The sequence below is a fragment of the Canis lupus genome, chromosome 27 (genome assembly GCF_003254725.2).
Source record: "Canis lupus dingo isolate Sandy chromosome 27, ASM325472v2, whole genome shotgun sequence".
Taxonomy (NCBI): Eukaryota; Metazoa; Chordata; class Mammalia; order Carnivora; family Canidae; genus Canis; species Canis lupus.
In genome coordinates this window covers 10,397,173-10,424,378 of record NC_064269.1, presented here as the reverse complement: position 1 = coordinate 10,424,378, position 27,206 = coordinate 10,397,173, and the positions used below count along the sequence as shown (strand labels likewise).

General features: G+C 35.2%; 1 long non-coding RNA gene across 1 annotated transcript in view; it reads right to left on the bottom strand.

The window, feature by feature from the left end:
* The window catches only part of LOC112678199 (uncharacterized), an 82,818-nt gene extending 65,022 nt beyond the window's left edge, over positions 1-17,796 (bottom strand). Inside the window, exons 1-3 of the long non-coding RNA XR_003147422.3 lie at positions 16,741-17,796; positions 14,642-14,705; positions 13,050-13,114 (exon numbers count right to left, since the gene is read on the bottom strand). This is a non-coding gene — a long non-coding RNA (uncharacterized LOC112678199). The remainder of the gene's footprint in view (positions 1-13,049; positions 13,115-14,641; positions 14,706-16,740) is intronic.
* Between the last annotated feature and the right edge of the window lie 9,410 nt (positions 17,797-27,206).

The window sequence follows — 27,206 nt, the reverse complement described above, 5'->3', positions numbered from 1 at the left end:
GTGTGAATAACCACAAAGAAATGACCAGTGACTGTCCACATTTAGTCCATATTAGTAGTCTTAAGGCGGGTTTATGCTTATCTGCAAGTATACAGTACCTACACCGGCGCCTGCTGCCACCCCTTAGTTTGCAGCTGCATCACTCTACTATTCATTGATAGTTTGAAATTAATTAATTTTCATAATGATTCAAAAATGTCCCAAGACTGCCTGATAAAGAGGCAAGCTTTCCTTTCCCACATCCCCTTTCATAATAACCATTTGCCCCCTAACAAGGAAAGCCATAATTCTCTTCCCTCCTGAATCCTACTATGATATTTCCTCAGGAAATACCATAGCATTAAAAAAAAAAAAAAAAAAAAGAAATACCATAGCATAAATAACCACCCAAGGACATGTAAACTAATTAGGGGAAATAGCCCTATATGCATCTCATTAAGAAATATAGTACCAGTAAGGTTTATTTTTCTATTTACTATTCATTTATCATTTGTATATTCATAATAATCATGATGGTAATTTAATTCAGAAATGTTTTAGACTTACAGTTATATGGTCATAGGACAAAGCTGAATCCCAATTTATATACATATTGTTATGACAAATAGGTGTGAGAGAATGCTTGTCTTAGTCTAGGTCTACATTAAGCAAGGCGCCTGGAGTGAAAACTCAGACTTTAATGAGGAGTATAAACCCTGGTCATCTGAACTAGGGAAAAGAACATAAAGGTAGAGAAGGGAGGAAACAAACATAAAGGAGGGACAGATTTGTTATACCCAGTACCAAGGAGACATAAGACTTGGAAGGAAAGTTATTTAACCCAACAACCTTGGCCATATCAAAGCAAAGGTTTATGTGTACTGGCAAGTGCATACATTGAATCTTTCCAGAGCCAAGAGGCCTTAGACCTGAGACTTTAGCCATTCACCTCAATTTTATGTTACTTAAAAATACAAATCTCTGCTTTTTTTAATTTTATGTGTTTTGCTATTCTAAAAAGAAACTATAGGAAAGAAAACTCTAGTTTTACTCTTGCAAAACAATTCAGCTTCTTTACTTTACATTTTGATACCACAACCAAACTTCTCTGCCTTTAAAAGAAAAACCAAACCAAATTTATAGCCTTTTAGGTGTTTAATTTAAGGATTTTGGAATACCAACTGTTTCATTAATCCTAAATTTTCCATTCAAGCATCCAAACATCTTGAATTATGAAGGGCATTTTCAACAGGAAGACAAATAATTACATTACCTTTAGCTTGGGCATCTGATCAAGGAGTTTCCTGTCCCATTTGGGCAAGAATTTCTATTTAGATTACCAGTCAGATAGATGACCCATTATCTTTTTAATCAAGCTAACAACTCTTCAATCATGGTTACAATGAAATCAAAAGAAATACAGAAACAGACATTTTATAGGTGGGAAAGATGCAGGTCACAACACAGTAGAATTCACTGCTCTTTGTGAAAAGCTTCTCATTGCTTCTTTAACAACATAAAGTAAGTTAAAAACCACACTAAAATTCGCTTCAAATATAACTTTCAGACCTACAGCAGTACAGTGCCAGTCTATAATTTATTTCACAACCTATATTAGTATAAGGATCCTTAAATACCCTCAAATGTATATTAAAGGATACCTCCCCACCTTTCTTTGATTGCACTGATTCTTTTTTTTTTCTGAGACACTACATCTAGGACATTTTATATTTGTTATGAGATTATATAAATTGTGTCTCTCTAGCAGTCCTAGTTAGAATACAAGTACTCTTTTAGTTCCTACATTGCTAGACCAAGAAAATAATTATAAGAAAGTTCTTCCCCTCTTGAAGATTGTCCCCCTAACCCTACAGAAGCTGAACTGGGAATTTGATAAGGAGTGGCCTGCAGATCAATAAGGTGGTAGAATGAAACTGGGTGATTCTCTAAATGTTTCAACACTCTAGTGTCAAGAGATAAGCCAAGAGGCTATTTCTCTACCTCTTAGCCCTTAACTAATTCTTTATGCCAAGGATCCTGTGTCCTGGTTTTCATTGAAAGGTTGTTTAAAAATCCAGAGATGACTGTTTTCTTTTCTAGATGAAATGCTTTAAATTGTTATTTAAATAAATATTGTTATTATCCAAGTAAAATAGTCATTCAGGTAATTCTTATCTTTGAAAAAGGATTTATCAAGGACAAAAGTTCCCTCTTTTTTGTTGAAAAGCTGAACAATTTTCTACTGTGTTTCCTTTTAAGTGGAGGCCTCTCAGTAATGTCCAACCCTCAATAATAAAACTCTGGGGTGGACCCATCAGCTCTGGGTACATCATTATTTTTCAGGATGATTGGTGATTAACAAATGCATTATATCATCAACTTGCATTTAGTAAGTGCCCAAATGAACATAACATTATGCTGCATTCTGTATGAGGCAAGTTAAACCGACACAATCCCTACCCTTTAGGAGGAAATTATTCATATTTATCAGATAGCAGCATGATGTAATCCATGGAGCATTGAATAAGAGCACATTTTATTCATGAGAATCACTAACTGATACATATCTTTAGGTATCCCCTAGAAAAGCAAAATCAAGAACTGGAGGAGTTACTTGTATCTTTTGCCTATGTATTCAGATAATGACTCTAAATCTCTGCTTCATGTCACTAAGGAATAATCTAGCCACCATAAAATAAATTTTAGGGAAATTTCTATTTCATCCAGTTAATCATTAAGCTGGTTATTGAAGAGATTCTCAAAGAGCAGCAAACTTATAATTGCCTAAAAATAAGTTTAGGTGGTACATGAAAGAAAATTTTAATAGTAACATATTTATAGGAATGTATATTAGAAGTAATTTATATATAAGTCCATAAATTTTTATTTAAAATTTTGATATAAAATATCCTTTTAGATATTTTAGTTTTATATTAAAATATATTAAATAGTGTGCAGATATGGAAATAGTCATTAAGGTAGAAAGGAAGAAAATGAGCTTTGGGAAACATTAAGTTAGAACATGAGCTTAGTATGCAAATAGAAGGATTTCTTTCTATTTTTATAAATGTAAAATACCAAAATGGTCTGGTTGGCTTTTCACATAAAATTCTAGTTTTCAGTTGTGATGTCCTGGTTTTTTTTTGTAGAATCAAAATAGAATTAAAATACTATGTAAGAGACTATAAACACATCAATAAAACCTATCAAAACTATTCATCAATTAATTTAAAACTTACATGCTAATAAAACAGAAATCATTCTAGTTACAGTAAATAAAATATAATAAATAATTAGGAATAAATCTGGCAAAAGAAGTGGACTGTGTAATGAAAACTAAAACTAGAAAACATCATTGAGACAAATTAAAAACCTAAACCATAAAAAGATAGTTCATGGGTTGGAATCCTTAATATTGTTAAGATGTAGTACTCTCCAAATTGACCTACAGAATCAATGCAATTCTTAGGAAAATCTCAACTGATCCTATTGAATAAGTGGATGAGCTGATTTTAAAATTCATATGGAAATGTAAGAGACCCAGGATAATCAAAATAATCTTGGAAAAGAACTTAGAGAACGCACACTTCCTGATTTTAAAACACATACAAATCTATAATAATCAAGGTGCCTGACTACTGGCCCTCCTCACTAACAAAAGCCTCTCAGGGGACCAGACACAGAGCACTCTGCTGGTCAGTACCACTGAGCCCCAGCAAATGCACTGTAGGTTGGCATCTGGTCTGACGGTTGATACTGCTCAGCTACAAGCTCTTGACAGCCCCAGAATGGCCTCTTAACAGCACAGGAACCAAAATCAGCCCACAACAAGCAAAGTGGGCCACTGCAGCCAAATGGACTGAAGGCAAATGAGGTTCAGCCACAACAGTAGGGGGTATGCAATACACATAAGAGGCACCCTTGAATTGCCTGGTTCTGGTGAACAGAGGACATTGTGCTGCTTAGTACACAGGATCTCTTCTTCATTAGGTCACTACTTTCAAGAGCAGAAGCTGTAGCCAATTTTCCTAACACATAAAAACAAACAAAGAGAGTTAGAGAAAATGAGGAGACGAACGCATATGTTTCAAATGAAAGAATAAAAGCCATAGCAAAAGAGCTAAATGACACAGAGATAAGTATCATAAAGAATTTCATAGTAATGGTCATAAAGATACTTACTGGACTTAAGAAAAGAATGGAGGATCTCAGTAAGAGTTTCAACAAAGAAAAATATAAAAAAGAATCAATCAAAGATGAACTCAATAACTGAAATTAAAAATGCAGTAAAAAGAATCAATAGTAGATTAGAGGAAGCAAAAGAACAGAGCAGTGAGCTGGAAGATAGAGTACTGGAATACAACCAAGCTGAACAATAGAAAGAAAAAAGAATTTAAAAATACTAGAATAGGTTAACAAAACTCATTGACAACATCAAGCATAACATTCACACTATAGGGACCCCAGATGGATAGGAAAGATAAAAGGGGGAGGAAATTTTATTTGAAGAAATAATAGCTGAAAACTTCCCTAATCTGGGGAAAGAAACAGAAATCCAGATCAAGAAAGCAGAGAGCCCACAACAAAATTAACCTGAGGTCCACACCAAGACACATACTAATTAAAATGCCAAAAAGTAGAGATAGTGTTTAAAAGCAGCAAGAGAAAAAAAATTACATACAAGAGAAACTCGATATGGCTACAAGATGATTTTTCAGCAGGCCAGAAGAGAGTGGTATGATATATTCAAAGTACTGAAAGGAAAAAACTTGCAACCAAGAATACTATTCTCAGCAAGGCTATCACCCAAATAGAGAGATAAAGAGTTTCCCAGACAAACAAGTTAAAGGAGTTCATCACTGCTAAACCAGCCTTGTAAGAAATGTTAAAGGGAATTCTTTAAGTGGGAAGAAAAGGCCATTATCAGGAGCAAGAAAATTACAAAAGGAAAAGTTTTCAGATACATATATGAAAATAATTCACTTTCTGCTAGAATGGATAAACTTTAGACAAATAATATAAATACTGTTTTGCTGACAATGCTCTAAAATAATTAGCATCCATCATTGGCAAGGGGCACTGTGAGCAATAATGCATAGTGGCTAAGATATTGGATTGGGAGCCTGATTGCCTAGATCGAAATCCACCTCTCACTCACCACCTGTATGATCTTTGGCAAGTTACTTAATCTCTCTAAGTCTTAGTTTCTACATTTATAAAACAGGACTAATACAACCTCATAAGATTATTGTAAGGTGAGGATTAAATAATAATGTCAAGTAATTTGAGCAGCATCTGATGCATAGTGAGTATCCAGTAAATGCTATTATTATTTCCTGACGCTACCCAATGATTTATATGCCACTGAATTGATCTACTAAATCACAATAAATACTTGGGCTTATTTCCCATGCCTTATATACACCAGTATAATACATACTTAATTGCATAATGCACATTAATATAATGGATGTTACTGAAGTCTTATATTAACATAAAAAAATAAGGTAAATTCTCTGGTCTTTAGTCTTCTTTTGAAAATTTTCCTGGCTATTTTAGCATGATTTTTTTTCCTAAATGCAGTTTAAAAATCCCTTTTTTATCTTCAAATTCCAAAGCACAATGCTCTGAAAATAAGGCTTAAAATTGTACTTAACTATAGATGAATATGGACAGAAATGATATCCTGAAAGTACTGAGTCTTCCTATCTATGCATATGCTATTTCCTTTTATTTATTCTACCCTTTTATCCTCCCACATAAATAAATATAACCACAATAATCGAATTTTGTACTTTTATTCATACAGATCATGGAAGAGATAAAACTTTATGTGTGCACACATGTACATGTGTATTTGTGTATGTATGCATATATTCACATGTATGTATTCACATATATGCACAAACACAATGAATTTACAAAAGAAATTCTATAGGAAATTCTAAAAATACATATTACAATAATGTATTAATAAACATGTCACTTCCAAAAATGACTCCATTAAATGGGGGAAAGATTAGTTAAAACATACTTATGAGGAAATCTCTGGGTGGCTCAGTGGTTTGGCCTTCGGCCCAGGGCATAATCCTGGAGTCCCGGGATCGAGTCCCACATCAGGCTCCTACATGGAGCCTGCTTCTTCCTCTGCCTGGGTCCCTGCCTCTGTGTGTGTGTGTGTCTCTCATGAATAAATAAATAAAATCTTTAAAATAAAATAAAATATACTTATGAGTGCATTCAACTAAAAATTAATCTCAATACTTTATAATTAAACTATGTATATTAATAACTTACAACGTGTGAAGAAATTACTTGTTTTTTGAGTAAAAAAGACTTGCCTGCTAAACTGACAAATTATCATATACGTGTATCATATACACACACAAACACATACAACTTTGTACTTCCTAATTGAGCTTATGAGGAGTTCACAAAAGTTATATGTGCCTTAGAGTTGTTAGATTTCACAGCATTGGGATTTCTACTTGAAATACTTTGTTCACATTGGATAATCAATATGTACAGGGTGAATGGACACTATTTAACATGTTTCTTTACAAGATGAATGTTCATCATTAATCATTTCCCTTCCAGAAAGTCACCTTCTGATCTCTTGTTAGAGAGAAAACAAAAGGACAGCTTCTATGTTCCAGTACGTGGACTGAAACCAGCTCCACAGAAATAGTCTGAAGCCAGAGTCATACTGCCCAACTTCTATTCCATGATATAACAAATACAATGCTTAGCCCTAGAAAGTCCAGTAAGTCAAAATGGGGGATCAGGTGAAGTATAACACAAATCAATGGTAAAAACCCAAAAAGTACATCTGAAACAATACTGTAGACCAACCAGAGGCACACTAACCAGGAAGCTAAAGAAGATGTGGATCCTCTTATGTGCACAGGCCACCTCTGAAAGGCCAAGATGGACCATATCAACATGATCACATAGTCATTTGTTTTATGGTTGTAAAGATATTTTGTACTCTGATTCTTTAAGAAGCACCCCTCCCATATTACATAAACCACAGGCCCCACAAAACCTAAGTCAGCTCCAGCTCTTCACTCTTCTAAATATACTTTTTATGGTTCTTTTTGGAGGTGAAGGAAGCTATTTTTTCTACTAAATGTAGAGGAAATGCTATCTCTTAGCTTTGTCAGCACATTGCTCTTGGATATCTCCATCCTGTCACCCTGATAAAGCAAAGGAAAGATGAAGAAACGGATGAATGAATTCCAACTAGTTTAAACTTCTAATTGAAAAGAGAAAAGAATAGTTTTTGAAGAAGGCTAATTTTATTTCACAGGATGCTACTGGCCAACAAATAATATTCGTGCACTCCAAAACACATACTGACATTATAAACTCCTGGCTATGGAGAAAAAGATCAAGAAAGTCCTCATTGTATTATCATCCTCCTTTGTACTAAAACAGCTTCTTCCAGAAGCAAAGAAAGGAAAGGAGTGGGCAGTAGATGCCTCAGACTGTCCCCAAAGTTTTATTTTGGTTATGATTTCACATAGCAGGACTGATGAGAAAAATGCTAAGATTAGTGAGGAAGCATAACTATTTAATAAAATGACATCTGCTTGAAAGTCACCTTCAAGAATTCAACCTTTTCAAGTGTAAAAGCACTAAAAAACCTCAAAGCTTTCCTTCATAAGGTATAAATTGAGCAGAGTGTTTCTGGGGCGGGGGAAGAGCATAGCACATTTCTCATATCTTGCAAATGCAGGTGCAAAACGGGGAGAAAATTGTGGGAAACAAATGATACAAATAATGAAGCAAAAGATCACCAAACCTGAAACATTCTTGAATTGATAGTCCTTAAACTTAACATAGAACATAAGTTTCTGAACATTGCTTCTTCATTTTAAATTTATTTATGCACAACATGAACATATTAAAGAAATGCAATATCTAACATTGTTACATTCAGTAATTATTAGAGAGGTTTATTCGGCCACATGTTTATGCATTTCTATTCTCTCTGGTGCTAGCACAACTAGCTAGCCCCAAATGTCTGTTATATGATGCTCATCAGGATTTCTAGGTCATCTACTTTGTCTCAATCAAGTGCAATGTTCTCTTCTTTATTTTAGCCACACTTAAAGCAATAATGTAGGAGTAGTGAAATGCCACTTCACTAAGGAGCTTTATTTTAATCTCAGATACTTTAGAGCAATTCATGTTCTTTATACTTGACCTGGTTTGGTTAATAGACAATTAGAAGTTATGACTAATGTTATACCCTTACTATTTACTTATTGTTTCAAGTATATTTCAATTGTAAAGCTGACTAGATGCATAGTAGGTTATAATATGTAAACACATTGTGATTTTTATATTAAAAATTTATATGACTAGTATTCTTCAATGACTAATCAAAGTAGTTAAATACTTCAATCTGTTTTCAGAGCTTCCTTAACCCAAAAGAACTCACATATGGTGGTGGAGAATCCTTACTACCCTTCAACCATCCTCTCCCTCTTCCATAATTAAGGAACTTCTGACATTTTAGTCAGACTTAAGGATGCACGGAAAATGAACTACATTTCTAGTCTCCCTTGTACCTTAAAGTGGCATATGACTAAATTCTAGCTAATAACATGTAAGCAAAACCATTCTTTAAAAATAGCTGCTTCTTCTCCAAAAAGAGCTGGCTCACACCATTTAGTCCTTTTTACACCCATTTTTTCCTTCCTGCTTTTTAGAATGTGGATGGAGCAGCCAATTTGGACCATGAGTAGACTTTGGAAATAGAAATCTATGTATTATAGAAAAAGATAGAAGGAATATGGTTCCTGAGGGATTTGTGGAACAGATTCCCCCTGTAGCATTGCACTGCCCATTTTGGAATTTTATTGATACGTAAATAAATTGTTCTCTTTTTGGAAACACTGTTATTTTGGGTTTCTATTACTGGCAACTGAATATTATCATGTCTAATACATGATATTGCACCAGCTAATTTCCCTGGTCTTCAGTGCTAAATACTAAGATACTTCTCTATCATGTACATCCTCTTTAAATGTCTCAGTATAGGAAAACATTTTTGTATACCACTTACAAGCTTTACAATGGCAATGAATTGCTATTTATGTCTGATATAAAATAATGCATATCTAAATTTACTGCAGCTAGCTACAGAAAAAGCTAATGAAAAAGTTCCTTGGACCTTTTATGGGAAGCTAAACTCTGCATGTGACACTCTAATCAAGTATAAGTTCTTAAAATTTCTTTGTTATCAACTGGCCAATAATTTATCTACATCATAACTTTTGAGGAAAGGAATCAGACAGGAGCCTGTTATGGAACTTCAGATACCCTTGGCTGAATGACACCTTCAGAAAATAAAGAATAATAAGGCAAGTTTTCATATATGGATCCAAACTCCAGATATGTTGGACTTCCTTGAGCTAATTTATGACCATGATAGAGTTTTATCAGTATAAATAAATGAAATAATTAGGCCCAAATTATGTCATGAAAAAAATAGTATGATTAGTTGAACCATTCATTCATTTATTCAATGAACATTTATTAAACTTCTTCTTTGTATAATTTCCCATGTTGATTTCTTCCTACACACAAATAAAATAACCCTCTGCCAGAACATCGCATTTTTATATGTAAAGAGAAGTACTTGCTTCATCATTGTAGTAGAAATTGTTATAACTAGCATTTTTAAATTGATGACTAAAAATAAATCAGTTTTAATAAGAGCTGTTAAGCCTAAGGTAATAGTATAGTGAGACTATTTAAACCATTCTGATTCATTTATCAAATAAAAATTGCAGTAGTTGTACTACTGTTTCATAATTGTAGATAATGTATTAGCTCATTTAGTAAGTATGGTTTTTTTTAGGTTTTGTTTGTTTGTTTGTTTTTAGCAAGTATGTTGACATGTGTACACACACTTCTGATTGACTATTCAGTGTTACATTTTATTAAGTTACAAAGAACATGTATTGAGTAAGACAATATTACTTCCCTCATACATAATGTGCAAATTGGAGAATGACTGACCAGGGTATTTCACTAGAATTAGATTGAAATAAAAAAGGACAGAGGCGGGATCCCTGGGTGGTGCAGCGGTTTGGCGCCTGTCTTTGGCCCGGGGCGCGATCCTGGAGACCCGGGATCGAATCCCACATCAGGCTCCTGGCATGGAGCCTGCTTCTCCCTCTGCCTGTGTCTCTGCCTCTCTCTCTCTCTCTCTCTCTCTCTGTGACTATCATAAATAAATAAAAATATTTAAAAAAAAAAAAAAGGACAGAGGCTGCAGGAGCAGAATGAAGAATTCAACTATAAAAGGGTAAATGTTAAGGCTTGACTAAAGGAGATCGAAGTAGGTAAAGATCCAATAAAATCAAAAAAGGCAGGCTGGAGTTGGCAAGTACCTTGGACCCTAATTAAAAACCAGGTAGATAGGCATCAGGGAGGACTTGAAACTATACTAGAAGACTGAGACGACCAATGAAAGATTCTGAGTAACACAACAGCAGAAACTCCAGCCAAAAAGCTTAGCAGCAAGGGCTCAGGTTCCTACTAGGAGACTAAGAGCAATAGGCATAAGCAATCAACAGTAAAAATGGGGTTTATTGTTGAGTTGAGGAATCTGTGAGCCTAGAGCCCCCTATATGTTCAGATCAGGGCTAGAATTTGTCTCATTGCAAGAGTATGGTGTGAAACTTCAGAAACACTTGGCTGAATGATACCTTGAGAGAGTAAAAAATAATAAGGCAATTCTTGATATAGAGATCCAAACTCTAGATATGTTAGGCTTCCTTGAGCTAATTTATAAGCATGATAGAGTTTTATCAGTACAAACTGATACTGATATCATTAAAGTTGCCAAATTGTGATCCCTTAAAATCAAGAGGTAGGATAACCTAGTGGAGACCCTGATACAATATTCTTACTTTGGTAGAATTAAGTATTACTGATTAGTCTTGCATCTTCCCAAGGAAAATGCATAATTTACATTATTTTTTTTATTTTTATTTATTTACGATAGTCACAGAGAGAGAGAGAGAGAGAGAGAGAGAGAGAGGCAGAGACATAGGCAGAGGGAGAAGCAGGCTCCATGCTCCAGGAGCCCGACGTGGGATTCGATCCCGGGTCTCCAGGATCGTGCCCTGAGCCAAAGGCAGGCGCTAAACCACTGCACCACCCAGGGATCCCATAATTTACATTATTATTTGGAATCTGAAATAAGACATTTGGTTTCAAATGTGAGAATATGAAGTTTGCCCTTTAGGCCCTACATCTGATAGCCAAACCCTGAGAGGGAAAACCCAAGAGGTTGAGTCACCTTAAATCAAAACAGCCACTGTCGATGCTGCTATGAGAAAAAAGCAATCAGAACACAGAGATAGGCAGTATCTTAAGCTCCCTACATCAACATAGAGAGGGGCTCAGGTCTTTTATGGACACCAAAAATTTGTGCCAAAATCTGTTTATTTAGCTTGATATAGGACTGTAGCCTACTGAGTTTTCATAGAAATTTCTATCTTACCCAAATTTTACCTTCTCCTGAAATTCTATCATCTTTCAAACAAAATAGAATCCTGGTTTTTTAATTTAGATTGATAAAAAAAAGAAGCAGAGGTAGGGGTGTTTTTCAATCCACATATAGTTTAATATGTGAACTTTCATTAATGATATATGTGTGATTATCAACAGGTAAATCGTTCTGCTATCATGAGCATAAAAAATACTAAAGTTTGAACAAACAATAGATAAAGAGATAATGCCATGTGAAAATCAAAGAGCAAGATTTCTAAAAGAAAGAAAGGAAGAAATCTAAAGTAAAGGGGTAAAATTACAAATGGGCTTTCAGACAAGCTGTAAGTACTCCAGGCCATGAAGGATGATTGAAGACTTGAATTAAAAACAGATTCAACCAACAAGAAACATATTTTGTAAGGAAGGACAGATGTAATGGCTTGAGGGGAAGAAAGGAAGTAAGCGATGGAGCAGGGAACATGAAAGAGTGACTCAGCTATGCAGTCACAGAAAGGTGATCAAGAGAAGATGAAGTTGAAAAGTACAAAACGAATAGAGACTGACTTTGCAAGTCAAGCAGGAAATTTCAAATTAATTTCAGGGTTCACTTAGACATTGTGAAATGGTAGCTGATACATAAATACATAATTAACCCTCTCCTCTTCTTAAAATTCTTGAGATAGGAAGAGGGAAAGTTTGCAGGGAAATGAACAGGGAGAAACTCAAAGAAATTAACAGCTGTCTACACATAAGAAAGCACTAGTAGGAAAAAAATTCAACATGAGACAATTCATCTATCACCAAATTTAGTACCATCAATATGCAAAGTACTGTGCTATGGAAGAATGACCTTAGTTCCACCTCTTAAAATATCATCTCATGCAAGCTCTTGGCTTCTTTGAGCAAAAGGATCTTTATCCAAAAGGTGAGGATAACAACATATATTTAACAGAATATTATCAGGACTAAATCCAATAAATTGTGGTAAATTGCTATGTAAATGATATGCATCATTGTTGAAAAAAAACAGTAGCAGACATTTATTTCAGAGTATTTTTAATCAGAAGAGAAAAAATAAATAATCTGAAGAGGAAACTACTTAGACCAGTAGTCTTGTGCCCCAAGGGAAACAGTGAGGGAGCAGGAATTCACTCAAGGCAATCCAGCTAGAGTCCATGATTCTAAAATACTTGGGTATACTGCATTAGCCCCTGATTTCAGGGAATCTGTAATCTAGTTTAGGGGAAAACATGTGGAATATTGAATAATAAGATAACAAAAAGACATTATCATAAAGGAACCCATGATCCCATATTAGATGAATTTTAGAGACAGGGAGATTTGTGCTGGAATGTTCCTAGAACACCTCCTAGAAAAGACTTGAGTTATGCCTATAAGGATGACTGGAATTGGATAATCAGGATGAGGAATAAGAATAGAAGAAAACAGAAAAATAATGAGGCTAAAAATTTAAAGCACAGATATTCAGAGTACTGAGTCTGTTTATATTAAAAAAAGAGCTAAAAAATGTAATATAAATTTTAAATGCTACTTACATTGCATTGAAATGGAAGAAACTGGCCACAAATGATGATACTGTTCCACCACAGAGGATGTAACTCTGAAAACAATTCATTACATTATTATTTGAGGGATGGCTAAAGTAAATGACTATGTGATATACTTATCAGAGACCAAAAATCAATGGAAGAAAATAAAAGCCAAAATAAACACAACAATAATTTTGTTAAAGGAATTATTTTCTATTTAGACAAAACAATACTATCAGGAAATAACCTAGTTTAAACATATTACTCCCTACTTTTCATGCTTACTTCAGATTTAAGCAAAAGTATATTGTTTAAAAACTGCTTCTTGGGGCACCCTGGGTGGCTCAGCAGTTGAGCGGCTGCCTTTGGTTCGGGTCATGATCCCGGAGTCCTGGGATCGAGTCCCACATCGGGCTCCCTGCATGGAGCCTGCTTCTCCCTCTGCCTGTGTCTCTGCCTCTCTCTCTCTCTCTGTGACTATCATAAATAAATAAAATTAAAAAAAAAAACTGCTTGTTTTCATTGGCCTTGAAAGAAGTTAGGAAAACTTTAATATTAAGAATTTTTTTTTAATTTTTATTTATTTATGATAGTCACAGAGAGAGAGAGAGAGAGAGGCAGAGACACAGGCAGAGGGAGAAGCAGGCTCCATGCACCGGGAGCCCGATGTGGGATCCGATCCCGGGTCTCCAGGATCGCGCCCTGGGCCAAAGGCAGGCACCAAACCGCTGCGCCACCCAGGGATCCCAATATTAAGAATTTTTAATGCTATTTGAAAAACTCCTAGACCTTATTACAACCTGGTCTTACGAAGTATAAAAACTGCATTGTACCATCTCTACTTATTTTGTGGGAGCTTTGAAAACACTGAATTGAAACTCAAAGTGGAATCACAAATATAAACATGCAAGAGAAAAGGAATCTGTGTTTAAATTAAAATTAAGCTGACGAAAGTTGCTTTCAGGGAACACAGATCTAGAACAAATTCTCACTCTCTTCATCTCCCTCATTCCTCTTCTTTAGTCTTCCGGCTCCTGCCAGAAGTGCCAAATGTGAATGCTATCTCTGTTGAGTTAGAAGCATGAGAATATTGTTCAGGTGGTCCTTGGGCAACTTTTGGTAAGACCCTACCACATCATTACCAAAACTTTTCTTCCATTGAAGCATTTCTTATGAAAATACAAATAGTATCTGGCAGGAGTAATGCATTCCACTATTAAAAGCATGATTAACATTTCATTACCAGCTTAGCTACCTATTTTCCTAGTAGGACTTATCTCCCTGGATGACTTACTTGAGAGAATGGGAAATTAGGGAAGACTTTGGCATGGCTTATATATTATTTAGGATTCTTTAGTAACAAGCAACAGAAACCAAACCTGGCTAGCATAAGTCAAAAGAAAACATAAAGATATGAGCAGCTTACATGTCATAAAGGAGAGCTGAAGAACAGGCTGGAAGAAGTAGAGCTAGACGACTCCAAAAGACCTTTCCAACTCCATGTGTCCACAAGTGCTCAGATATAAACAACAGTCACTACTTCACACAAGAGTCAATTCCCACAAGAGTAATTGATTTGCCTTATTCGAGTAGCTTACCTTACTCTTGACAACACTGCGGAAGGTCAGAGGAAGCATTTGGCAGGAAGAATTTCTTTGGTTTCTGTAGGAGAAAATAAAAGATTTGGATTTCCATCATGTCAGTACTGCACACAACAAAAGAGTTTATTTGAAAAGAGCAAATCAGAGTACTACTAGGAAAGGGAATAGAATCTGGGCAGCCAATGAAATCAAATATCAAATAGCTACAATACAAAGTCTTTATGAATGGTTCCCAAGTGAAGCAGCTCTGGACACCAAAAGTCAGTGTCCTAGAAAGAAATAACAGCTTTAAATGTATATTTATTCAACACATAAAACATAAATTATTGAAACAATTCATTAGTTATTGTTTGAGCAATAGCAAAAATGACTGAATATAGAACGTATTAACTAGACACCAAAAACCAGTAAAAATGTTATACCAAATAAAAATAACAGCATTAAAAAGAAATTTAATGGATACACTAAAAATACACAACTAGGTAAGAGCACAGGCCCTGGAGTGACCCTGAATAAGCTACTCAATCTCAAATAATTCATGTAACTATGTGTGCTACAAACACTGCTTTCATCCCAGAGACAAGCCAAAATTCTTGACAGTGGCATATGTAACATTTACAAGTCCCTGCATAAACCTGAGGTACACATGAGGTCACTTCTCTTTTAGGTTTCTAATTAATTGTTTAATATCATACTGTCTTTTTAATAGGAAGTTTAGGATTTCCTTTGGGCTCTTCCTTTCCCCGTTCCAAAATCCTTCTCTATGCAGTGGAAAAGAGGCTCATTCTGTCTTCTCCACTGAAGCAGAGAGGAAACTGATTCTGCCATTGTTTCTTTTTTGTTATACAGTATTACTGTTGAAAGCTAGTTCAAGAGACTGTCAGACTGTGCATGTCCACTGGTGACATGCATCCCTGCTCAGGTAACCTCAGGTCATGAAGAGAGGATGAGCTCACTCATCCAGATATAAACTCCACGGAGGTTGCCCCACACTTGGTTCCCAAGCTTACACAGAGCTGTTTCCATTCTTTACCACATTAAAGACTAAAGACCTAGAATTACTGACCTTTTTTCCTCAGGATCTGAGAGTGTTTTGCTTTTATATTCTACGAACTCAAAAACTTAGATTACATCATCTTCCCCCTGACAAGGAGCATTCTCAAAAATTGTCCTAAGAAATGAAATCCTCAGTCTCTCCTAGACATGACCACCCCTTTTCCCCACACACACTTCTGAAGGAGTCTACATTCAGTGTCTCTCCAATATGGTTCATTGGGCTATGGGAAACTCTCCAGCTGATTGTTAAATAATCACTTTTGACTTCTCTGTTCTTTGAAATCAAGTTTAAGCACAATTTTCTTATTCTATCTATAATGCCAAGTAATCCTCTTTTGTGAGCACATGCTAAATCAGTTATATGAATTCTCTATTTGCTTCTCAATGCATGAAGAAAAAAGTCCATGGCCTTTAAGGCCGGCCCTACATGATCTGGCTCACACTGTTCTGAAGCTTATCTCATACCATACATCCATTGCCCCAGTGACACTAGCCTTCACTTTCTTCCTTGAAGATGCTACATTCATGTCCTGCTCATCGCCTTGGACTTGGCACTCCCTTTTGAAGGCTTTCCCATAACTCTTCAAATGGCTGGTCTAACTTCACTTCTTGGCTTCAGTGTCACCACCTCAGAGTCCTTCCCTGAATTCCTTCATCATAGTCACTCTCTAATTACATCACGCAATTTTATTTCTTCTGTAATCTTATGATTTATCTTTTTTATTGTTCAGTTTGCCATCTCCTACTAGAAGTGTCCTTCTTCTTGTTTATTGCTGTTTGCAACTCCTAGAAGTTGCTGAAACTAGTAGGTAATCAATAAATATTTCTTAAATAAAATGAACTAATCCATACGAAGCATTGCTTTTTGTCGTTGTTGTTAGTATCTGTTTCTCTATCTGTAAAGATGAAGATAACATCTGTGCTCTGGGAGGATCAAATAAGAAAAGAGCTTATGAGAGCCCTCTGATACGATACTATTACAAACATGTAATTATAGCTGTTCATAAGATATTAGAAATAGAGAATTGATAAGCACTTACCTACAGGCTCTGAGCTCCAGGGCAGGAAGTGTATCTATTCCCCTTATCACCATGTATTCCATGCTTAGCATAGGGTTGTCTGCCGTGTAAATGAATATTTGTTGAATGAATGGATGAATCAATAAATAAGCACAGTAACTCTTTGCCTCCCGAAAGACTTCCATCTAAAAAGAATAAATTTAATTGTAATCCTTAATGAAGAATTACATCAATATTTTTGTGTTCTTTTTAAGATTTTATTTATTCATGAGAGACACAGAAAGAGAGAGGCAGAGACATAGGCAGAGGAAGAAGCAGGCTCCCTGTAGGGACCCAGATGTGGGACTCAATCCTAGGACCTCGGGATCACAACCTGAGCCAAAGGCAGATGCTCAACCACTGAGCCACCCAGGTGCCCCAATATTTTTGTGTTCTATTCTTCATTTATTCATTCATAAGAATTATTGGGTGCCTACTATGTGCCAGACACTGTGCCAGATGCCAAGGATACAATGATAAAAACTAGCAAACCAACCAACCAACCAACCAATAATGTCCCTGTCCTCATGGATCTCAAAGTATGGTGAGAGCTATTAGTCAATTACTTACAAAATTATTATGCATAACTATTTAAGCTAGATGTTCTCAGACAGAATATATATTTTGGTTATTAAAGAAAATAACTTTTGTTAAGAGAGAACTGCATCCAGGAATATACAAAATAAATTGATATTTTTGATTCATCCACACAGGGGTATTAAATTAACTACAGAATGATTCACATCTATAATTTGTTTTCAGGGGAAATTTCCTCTAACTCTCTTTATCCTTCATACTTCATCCATTTCTCTCCACTTCACCACCCCCTGTCTCTGGCAACCACCAATCTGTTTTCTATATCTATGACCTTGATTTTTTTCTTTTTGATTTCACATATAAAAGACATGCTGTGGGGGATCCCTGGGTGGCGCAGCGGTTTAGCGCCTGCCTTTGGCCCAGGGAGCGATCCTGGAGACCCGGGATCGAGTCCCACATGGGGCTCCCAGTGCATGGAGCCTGCTTCTCCCTCTGCCTATGTCTCTGTCTGTCTGTCTGTCTGTCTGTCTGTCTCTCTGTAACTATCATTCATAAATAAATAAATAAATAAAAATTAAAAAAAAAAGACATGCTGTGATTTTTTTGTCTTTCTCTGACTTAAATTCACTTAGCATAATGCCCTTGAGGTCCATCTATGTTGTTGAAAATGGCAAGATTTCATTATTTTTTATTGAATAATATTCCATTGTATATATTTATATACCACGTTGTCTTTATTCCTCTATTAGTGAACACTTAGATTGTTTCCATTTTTTGGTTATTGTAAATAATGTTGCAATAAACATGAGGGTGCATCTATCTTTTCAAATTAATGTTCTCATTTTCCTCAGAAAAATACCCAGAAATTAGATTGCATGATTATATGGTAGTTCTATTTTAATTTTTTGAGGAAACTATACTGTTATCCATAGTGGCTACACTAATGTACATTCCCATAAAGAGTGGACAAGGGTTTCCTTTTCTCCATATCTTAGGCAACATTGTTATTTCTTGTCTTTTTCATAATAACCATTCTAACAAATGAAAAGTGCTATTTCATTGTGGTTTTGCTCTGCATTTCCCTGAATGAATGTTGACTATGTTCTCATGTACCTCTTGGCAATCTGTATGTCTTCTTTGGAAAAAATGTCTATTCAGATCTTCTGTTCATTTTTAAAAGCAGATTTTGTTTTACTATTGAGTCTATGAGTTCTTCATATCTTTTAGATATTAGTTTCTTATCAGATACATTATTTGCAAATATTTTCTCCCATTTAGTAGGCTGCCTTTTCATTTTGTTGATGGTTTCCATTGCTGTGCAGAAGCTTTTGAGTATGATGTAGTTCCACTTATTTTTGCTTTTGGCATCAGATTCAAAATATAATCACCAAGACCTTTGTCAAGGAGCTTACCACCCATGTTTTCTTTTTAGTTTTACGGTTTCAGGTTTTTAATCCACTTTAACTTTTGTGTATCATGTAGGATAGTGGTTGAGCTTCATTCTTTCATGTGGCATTTAAGCTTTCCAAATATCATTTACTGAAGATGCTTTGTTTTCCCCTTTGTATATTCTTGGCTCCATTGTCATAAGTTAATTACGTATGCATGGGTTTATTTCTGGGCTATTTCATTCCATCAATCTGTATGTCTGTTTTTATGCCAATACCATACTGTCTTAATTACTATAGCTTTGCAATATAGTTTGAAATCAGGGACTATGATGCTTCCAGCTTTGTTTTCTCAAGAACACTTTGTTCAGTTTTTGTGGTTTCATACAAATATTAGGATTATTTGTTGTATTTCTTTGAAAACTGGCATTTGAATTTTGATAGTGATAGCTTGAATCTGTAGATTGCTTTGGATAGTGTAGACATAACAATGTTGATCCTTCCATCAGCATGATACATCTTTCCATTTATCTGTGTCTTCTTCCATTTCTTTCATTAACATTGTGTAATCTCAATATACAGGTCCTTCTCATCTTTAGTTAAATTTATTCCTAGGTATTTCACTCTTTAATGCAATTGTAAATGAGATTATTTATTTCTTCTTGTAATAGTTCATTAGTGTATAGAAACAGATTTTTGCATATTAATTTTGTATCCTACAATAACTTTACTGAATTCATTGATTAGTTCAAAACGTTTTTGGAGTCTTTAGGGTTTTCCATGTATATTGTCTGCAAATAGTGAAAGTTTTACTTCTTCCTCACCAATTTGGATGGCTTTTATTTATTTTTGCTGTCTGCTATGGCTAGGATTTTCAGTACTATATTGAGTAAGAGAGGTGGGAGTAGACATTCTTGTCTCGTTTCTGATCTTACCGAAGCTTTCTGCTTTTCACCATGGAGTATGGTTGGCTGTGGGTTTGTAGCAAATGGCCCTTATTATTTTGAGGCACGTTACCTCTATACCCATCTTGCTGGGCGTGGTATATGTGTTATATACCATTAATATGGTACACCACATTAACTGACTTGTGGATGTTGAACTATCCTTATCACTGGAATAAATCCCACTTGATCATGGTACATAATCCTTTTAATGTATCATTGAATTTGGTTTGCTAATACTTTGTTGAGGATTTTTGCATCTAAGTTCATCAGGGAAATTTTTTTTTTCTTGTATCAATCCTCACCTGGTTTTCATATTAAGAATACAAACTTTTTTTTAAAGATTTTATTTATTCACGAGAGACACACAGAGAGAGATAGAGGCAGAGACACAGGCAGAGGGAGAAGCAGGCTCCATGCAGGGAGCCTGACGTGGGAATTGATCCCGGGTCTCCAGGGTCACACCCTGGGCCGAAGGCGGTGCTAAACCACTGAGCCACCAGGGCTACCCAAATTTTCCTTTCTTTAATGTGTTTTGCCTTGAATTCTTCCTAATCTGATCATGCCTTCTGCTTTCTGTTTACCTTTGTAAACAACCTTTGTTTACAACCTTTGTAACAACCTTTGTTGTTTGCCTTTGTTCACAACCCTATATCCAAACATTAAATACTTGTGTTTTAGGTGAGCCTGTTGAATCCAACATAAAGACATAAATCCATTAAACTTTCTGAAAAAAAAAAAAAAAACTTTTCTGGAATTATGTCAATATAACTGTATTAATGTGACATATATTTAGTCTCATTTCTATCACAGATTTTTTTTTTAATTGACAGTTTTTGCCAAAAGCCAACATGGAGTTAGACATGGAATAGATTTACTGAAGGTAATGCCTGTGAAAGAAAAAGGTGAGAGGGAGCAGAAAAAAAAACTCGTTAAACCAGAAGACAAATCTGAACCTTGAGAAACAGGGGAAAATAAGGACAGTTGGGTAGGAAGAACCCAACTTCGGTAGTGCTCCGAAAACACTGTGGCTTGTCCTAAAGGGAGAGCTCTAGACAAAATTGCCCATTAAGAGAGTATCTCATTGGGCGGCAGTGGCCAGCTCTAATACTCAGGCCTTGCTAAGTCACTGGCTGGAGCTGCAGAAGAGAACATGTCCTTAGCCCAGGTGCTGTAGCACATCCCCAAAGTGTTACAGCTTGAGGCTATCGGTTAGCTGCATACCTCAAGGCAGGGTCACTCTTGAAAGAGTATCTGAGTAAAAGAGCTCCATGGCTGCCACACAGATAATATTTTATTCAAGTAAAATCTACATGCAGTGAAATGTATAAATCTTAAGTGTACACAGTTTAACAAGTTTTGACAAATTGCAAATTCATTTACTCAATCCCAAAGAAGATAGAGTATTTCCTTCACATAGAAAAATTTCCTCAAGCCCTTGGATCCAACCCTCCTTACTTCTAACCTCTGCTACCCACCTCCCCTACACATACACTATTGTAACCACTGTCCTGATGTATATTACTATAGTTCATTTTGCCTGCTTTGAACTTCATATAAATGGAATCACAGTACATTCTCTTTTGTTTCTCGCTTCTCTCACACAATACGTTTTTGATATGTACACATGTTGTTGCATGTACCTTAAATTTTTATTTCATTTTATGAATATACCATTTCTTCACTCACTTTTCTTTTATAGACATTAGGGCTGTATGCAATTGACTATTATAAACAAAGTTACTGTAAATGTTCTTGTATAACATTTCGTAATTTTTTGTGGACATATTTGCATCAATATTTAATATATACTTAGGAGTGGAATTGCTGAGGCGTACAGTAGGATACATTTAAATTTATGAGAAACTGCCAGTTTTCCAAAGTATTTATACCATTTTTCTGTGTTTTGATTGGCATTTAATATAATCTACATACCAATTTGGGATGAGCTGACATCTTAACAACATTGTCTTCCAGTCAAATGAACATCATGTCTCTCTCCATCTTCTTAGGTTTTTTTCTTTCTTTCAGAAGTGTTTCATTGTTAATGGCATAGAAGACGCATAAGACTTTGTTAAATGTTTGAAAATATTTCATGTTTTTATGCTACTGTAAATAGTATTGTTTAGAACTTTTCGTTGTTCAACTATTCATTGTTATTACATAGAAACAAATTTTACTTTTGTACATTGACCTGTATTCTGTGAACTGGATAAAACCATTTTTTAATTCTACTGTTTGTTTTACTTTCCTGGTAGATAACTTTGTATTTTCTATGTACACTATCACAATTTTATTCTCCTTTTCTGTATCAATTTTATTCTTATTGTATTTTTCTGTCTACTGTTTTTGGCGCCTCAGTTTCATCTTCATTTCTCTGATGGTTTTGCTTTTGTCTTCTGCCTCTTTCTTGAAATCTGCTATTTCAGATTTCCTCTCCTCCTTCTAGCATTTGTTTTCTTTCTTCTTCCATTTCTTTTTTTATAGCCTTCCTTCGAAGAAATGATTGCTTTACGAAAGAAAAAATCGTGTGTGTCACGATTTTTTTTTTTTTTTAAAGTAGGCTCCATGCCCAGCACGGAACTTAATGCAGGGCTTGAATTCATGACCCTCAGATCAAGATCTGGTGCAAAATCAAGAGTGGGTGGGACTCAACCAACTGAGCCATCCAGGTACCCCATAATTATCTTCTTTATAGTCACCTTTTGGTGATCTGTTGACAAATTTTGCACTTCTCTTCCACATATTTATCTTACAGTATCTTTGTATTGAGGTTGTGCTCAATGTCCTTTATTACTCATTATTGAACGAATTGAATATTCCTGGACCAGTTATTTGATGAAGATGCTAGGTCAGGGCAGAAAAACCAAGATAATCTTTCATCATTTATAACTCAAAGATTCTCTCTTCTGCTTTCTACAAATACAACACATTATTGTTTACAATGCTTTGTTTAGCCCCAAACCAGATATAGCAGGGTTTTTGCCACCACAATTGACGAGGGTCAATTTCTCAGACCCTTCTTAAAAAAGAGATATAATGTTTTCTCTTTTAGGGCAGGCCCTATATCTTCAGGAAAAAAAATGTGTGTATATATATATATGTATATATATATATATGTATTTAATGTGTGTTATTTTGAGATGCTATTATTGTACCCATTTTCTACTTTTTTTCCCTTCTTACCATACATTTGTCCAGGTCTCAGCTGCCCTTGTTAACTCTTACATATTAATAAGTTCATTTATTATATTGTTTGCACATTTAAAAAAATGTTAATTTCCCTATTGCTTTTATATGATTTCCAGGAGGAGGAAAAAGCCCATGTGTACAACCATATTCATATTATAAGTGACCTGAAGGTATTTTGGCAGAGACCTAAGTTTAGCTCTCATCTTGTAGACTTATGCTTTGTCTACTTTTAGATGACATTAAACTCAATTGTAAAACCAGTAACCAACGATTTAAAATGTTAAGTTCTCTAACTTGTCTAATTAAATGCATGTAAAATATTTCCCAACAGCTCCTATAAAGAGAAATCTTAATCAACTGCAATTACTAGAGCAATTCAGCTGATTATAAAAATACCTTGATTTCTCATGTAGAAAGTGAATGCATGATAAAATAAGTATTCTAACACTCCAAAAACAAAGAAAATTATAGGAGAGCCCCCAGCTTTTCTTAGAGCATTAAAACATGAAGAATACCTAGTATAGTTGGATGACATGGGAGGAAGTTATAAGAACAAAGATATATTTCACTGTGAAATTAGAGTAGGCACTGAAGTTGAAGGCTGGCTCCTAGTGAGTTTTCTTTTGGGAACGCTAAGCAACCATCAGTACAAAGGTCACAGAAGTATCTTATGAAACCAACGACTTAAGACTTTTTGTGGCTATAGAACTCATCAAGTCAGTTTTGTCGAATGCAGACTGAGAGCACAGGGGCATGAACCAAAAAGAGAGAAAAGTAAAGGTAAAGAAGAAGGATATAAGTGAGAGTATTCATATTTACAAATATTAACACTTTCTAATTTTTTTAATGTAGCCTTAAAATGATTAAAGATAATGAAGAATTTTCTCCTCGTCCTCCTCCCCAACTCCATCTGGCTCTATATAATGTAGTGTTCCCCAAACTTTTCCCCTCCAAATGTAGAAAATGGTATCTGTATCACACTAAAGTAGACTGAAGAGATTTTAGGAGTATGAGTTAGTGAAAAAAACATTGCCGGGCAGCCCGGGTGGCTCAGCGATTTAGAGCTGCCTTCAGTCCAGGGCGTGATCCCGGAAACCTGGGATCGAGTCCCACATCGGGCTCTCTACATGGAGCCTGCTTCTCCCTCTGCCTGTGTCTCTGCCTCTCTGTCTCTCATGAGTAAATGAATAAAATCTTTAAAAAAAAAAATTGACTTTCTTTATATAAACATGATCAGAAAACGAAATGCATACAACTAGAGAAGATACTGACTACTGAGTTAAGGTTTCAAAATGAAGTATTCTGAAAAAAAATTTTTTTTAAGATTTTATCTATTTATTCATGAGCGACACAGAGAGAGAAGCAGAGACATAGGCAGAGGGAGAAGTAGGATCCCTGTGGGAAGCCTGAGGCAAGACTCGATTCCAGGACCCCAGGACCTGAGGCAGATGCTCAACCACTAAATCACCAAGGCGTCTCAGTATTTTCAAAATTTTAATGAGAAATTTGAGCTTATTTCTCTAACCACAGTGTTTCAGCAATGGATTTTTGTGTGTGAAATGGCTACGGTCAAAATGTATCATTAAAAAAATTAGTGTGGCAGTGGCTAAAACAGTAAATTTTGAATCTTTTTTTTATAATTATTCAAAGTTTGCAACATTTCAAATTATGTTTGAAGAAGCTAACAGCTCTTCCTAGTCTTTAAAAAGTCAATGTTGGGATCCCTGCGTGGCGCAGCGGTTTGGCGCCTGCCTTTGGCCCAGGGCGCGGTCCTGGAGACCCGGGATCGAATCCCACGTCGGGCTCCCGGTGCATGGAGCCTGCTTCTCCCTCTGCCTGTGTCTCTGCCTCTCTCTCTCACTGTGTGCCTATCATAAATAAATAAAAGTTAAAAAAAAAAAATAAATAAAAAAAAAAATAAAATAAAAAGTCAATGTTAAAATGTTTCACGATAATGTAAATAATTCTTGTATTTTTATCAAATTTCTCTTATCAAGTAAATCTAATCAGGGAGCTTTGATTTGTAGAACACAGACTAGAGCAATCATCCTGCATTTAATTTGGATATTATAGCTGTTTTTATTATTTTAAGGACTATTATAGATACTATACCACACAATTCTAACTTATAGAAGACTAACATTAATCAATATATTTACCCTTTTGTACAGATAACACAACAACCTTAGATCACTAACTCCGTTTAGCTCCCCCTCAGGCTCTATGTTTTATTATTCTTTTGTAACCCAGAAGATATTATAGACATTACCATTTTACAAAGTCAGTATTTGTTTATGTTTAACCACATACTTGCCACTTTTCTTGTTCATCGTTCATTCCTCTATTTTAGGCTTCTGATTTAGGATCCTTTACCCATTGTCTGAAGTCTTTTGTTGTTCTTTTTGTTTTGGAATTTCTTCTAGTGAGTCAGTACTTTGTTGCAAACTTCCTCAGTTTTTAAAATATATCCCATCATTGCTCTGGAGAGCCAGCTATCACTCTAATCATTCCTTGAGAATAATCTTTCCCTGGCTGCTTTTAAGATTTTTTTTTTTTTAATTGATACTCTGCATATTCACTATGGTGTATCTCAATGCAGCTTTCTTTTTACTTACCCTATTTGGGATTCACTGGACTTCTTAAATCATATTTTATCATCTTGCTATTTTCAGAAAATTCTCAGCCATTACCTATTCAAATGTTGCCCCTACCTCATTCTCTCTCCTTTCCTTCAGACTCCAATTAAATGTATTTTAAAGTTTCTCTTTGTCCTCCATGTATCATCTCTGCATCTTTTTAAATCCCATTTTTGTTCCATTCTGGGTTTCTTCTGAACTCCTCTTTAGTTTACCAGTTTGCTTTTCAATTTTGTGTAATGTTAATTAACAAGTCAATTAATTAACAAGTTTTACGTTTTGATTATTAAAATTTTCATTTCTAGAAGTCTATGTTCTTTTTCAAATATGCTAAATTGTGTTTTAGCTTCTGGCTCCCTACACACTTTCAAGCTTGTCTCTTAGTATCTTACTTCTTTAAAAAGAATAAACATGAGATCCATATCTAGAATTCTGAAGTCCTGCATGTCTATTTATACTTTCGTTCCTGTGGGCTCTCATTCATGATGCCTTGCTTTGTTCTGTGATGTTCACTGTCTTTGAACATTTACTCAAAACCTGGATAAGGTGACTTCATTCAAAAAGAACACTTGTGTTGGCTTCTATGATGTGACCGGAGTCACTGTCATTTAATTTCAAACCAAGTTCATGGCTTAAGGGTCTCTGGATTCTGTAAGAAAAAAAGATCTGGTTTCTAGCTTGGCTCCATGTTCTACCTTTCTCAAGTTTCTTAATTGGACTCAACCTCTATGTCCTCATCCATAAAACAAAATGCTTAGCACATAGTGCTCAATTATTGACAGCTATTATCATTACATCATTTAAAGTGAATCTTCCCCCAATTTGCCTTAATGTCATAAAGAATTAGAAATATACAGGTCAGCTCAGAGATAGGCAGGAATTAAATATCCACTAGTTAAGCAAAGTAAACAACTGAGACATTTTGTGTTAGGCTTCAGCAGCACAAGGAAGTTATCACCATGGGCCTTGAAACTAAAGAGCTAGGTTAAATTCTCTGCAATGTAGAGTAGCTAGAGATTTCTTTTGTAAAATGAGAATAGTTACACTCCTTGAGCTTATTTTGAGCAGTAAATGAAATTCTACAATGCATTTAATATTTAAATAAAAGGTAAACATCCTCTGGGTAATATAACAAAGATAAAATTATTTTGACAATTCTGTAAAAGTGGAAAAGCAATCTAACAAGACCCAATTCTCCTAAACTTTCTGTGAGGGTAAAGAACTATTTTAGAACTTTCCTGAGATTATAAATATTATAATATATATTTACCAAATAAATTTACTAAGTTATGTTTGTGGTATTTATTCAGCATTTTTAACCTATTATATGTTAGACACTGATGAGTCCCTAAGGTAGAAGGATGAATGCCTTTGAATAGTTAGTAGATGAGCCAGATTTTAGTCAAATAAGTATAATGCAATGTGACTAATGAGACAGTACAAACATAGACAAGTGTTATGAGAACATGGATTTCACAGACACGATATTTAACCTAAGCAGAAAAGACATTCTACCAACAAGAATGGGAAGTTGAAACGTAGAACATAGGAAAACGTACTATATTTGGGAAGGAGCAAAAAGAGCTAAAACAAAAGGTATGTTTTCTAGAGTAAGTGGAAGATGACACTTGAAAGAATTTGAAGTCATACTGTGCGGATATATATCTGCTATGTTTAGGGGTTTGGACTTATATTCCATAGATACTGGGAAGCCACTGAAATGCTAAATAGCCAAAACACAATGACGGGAC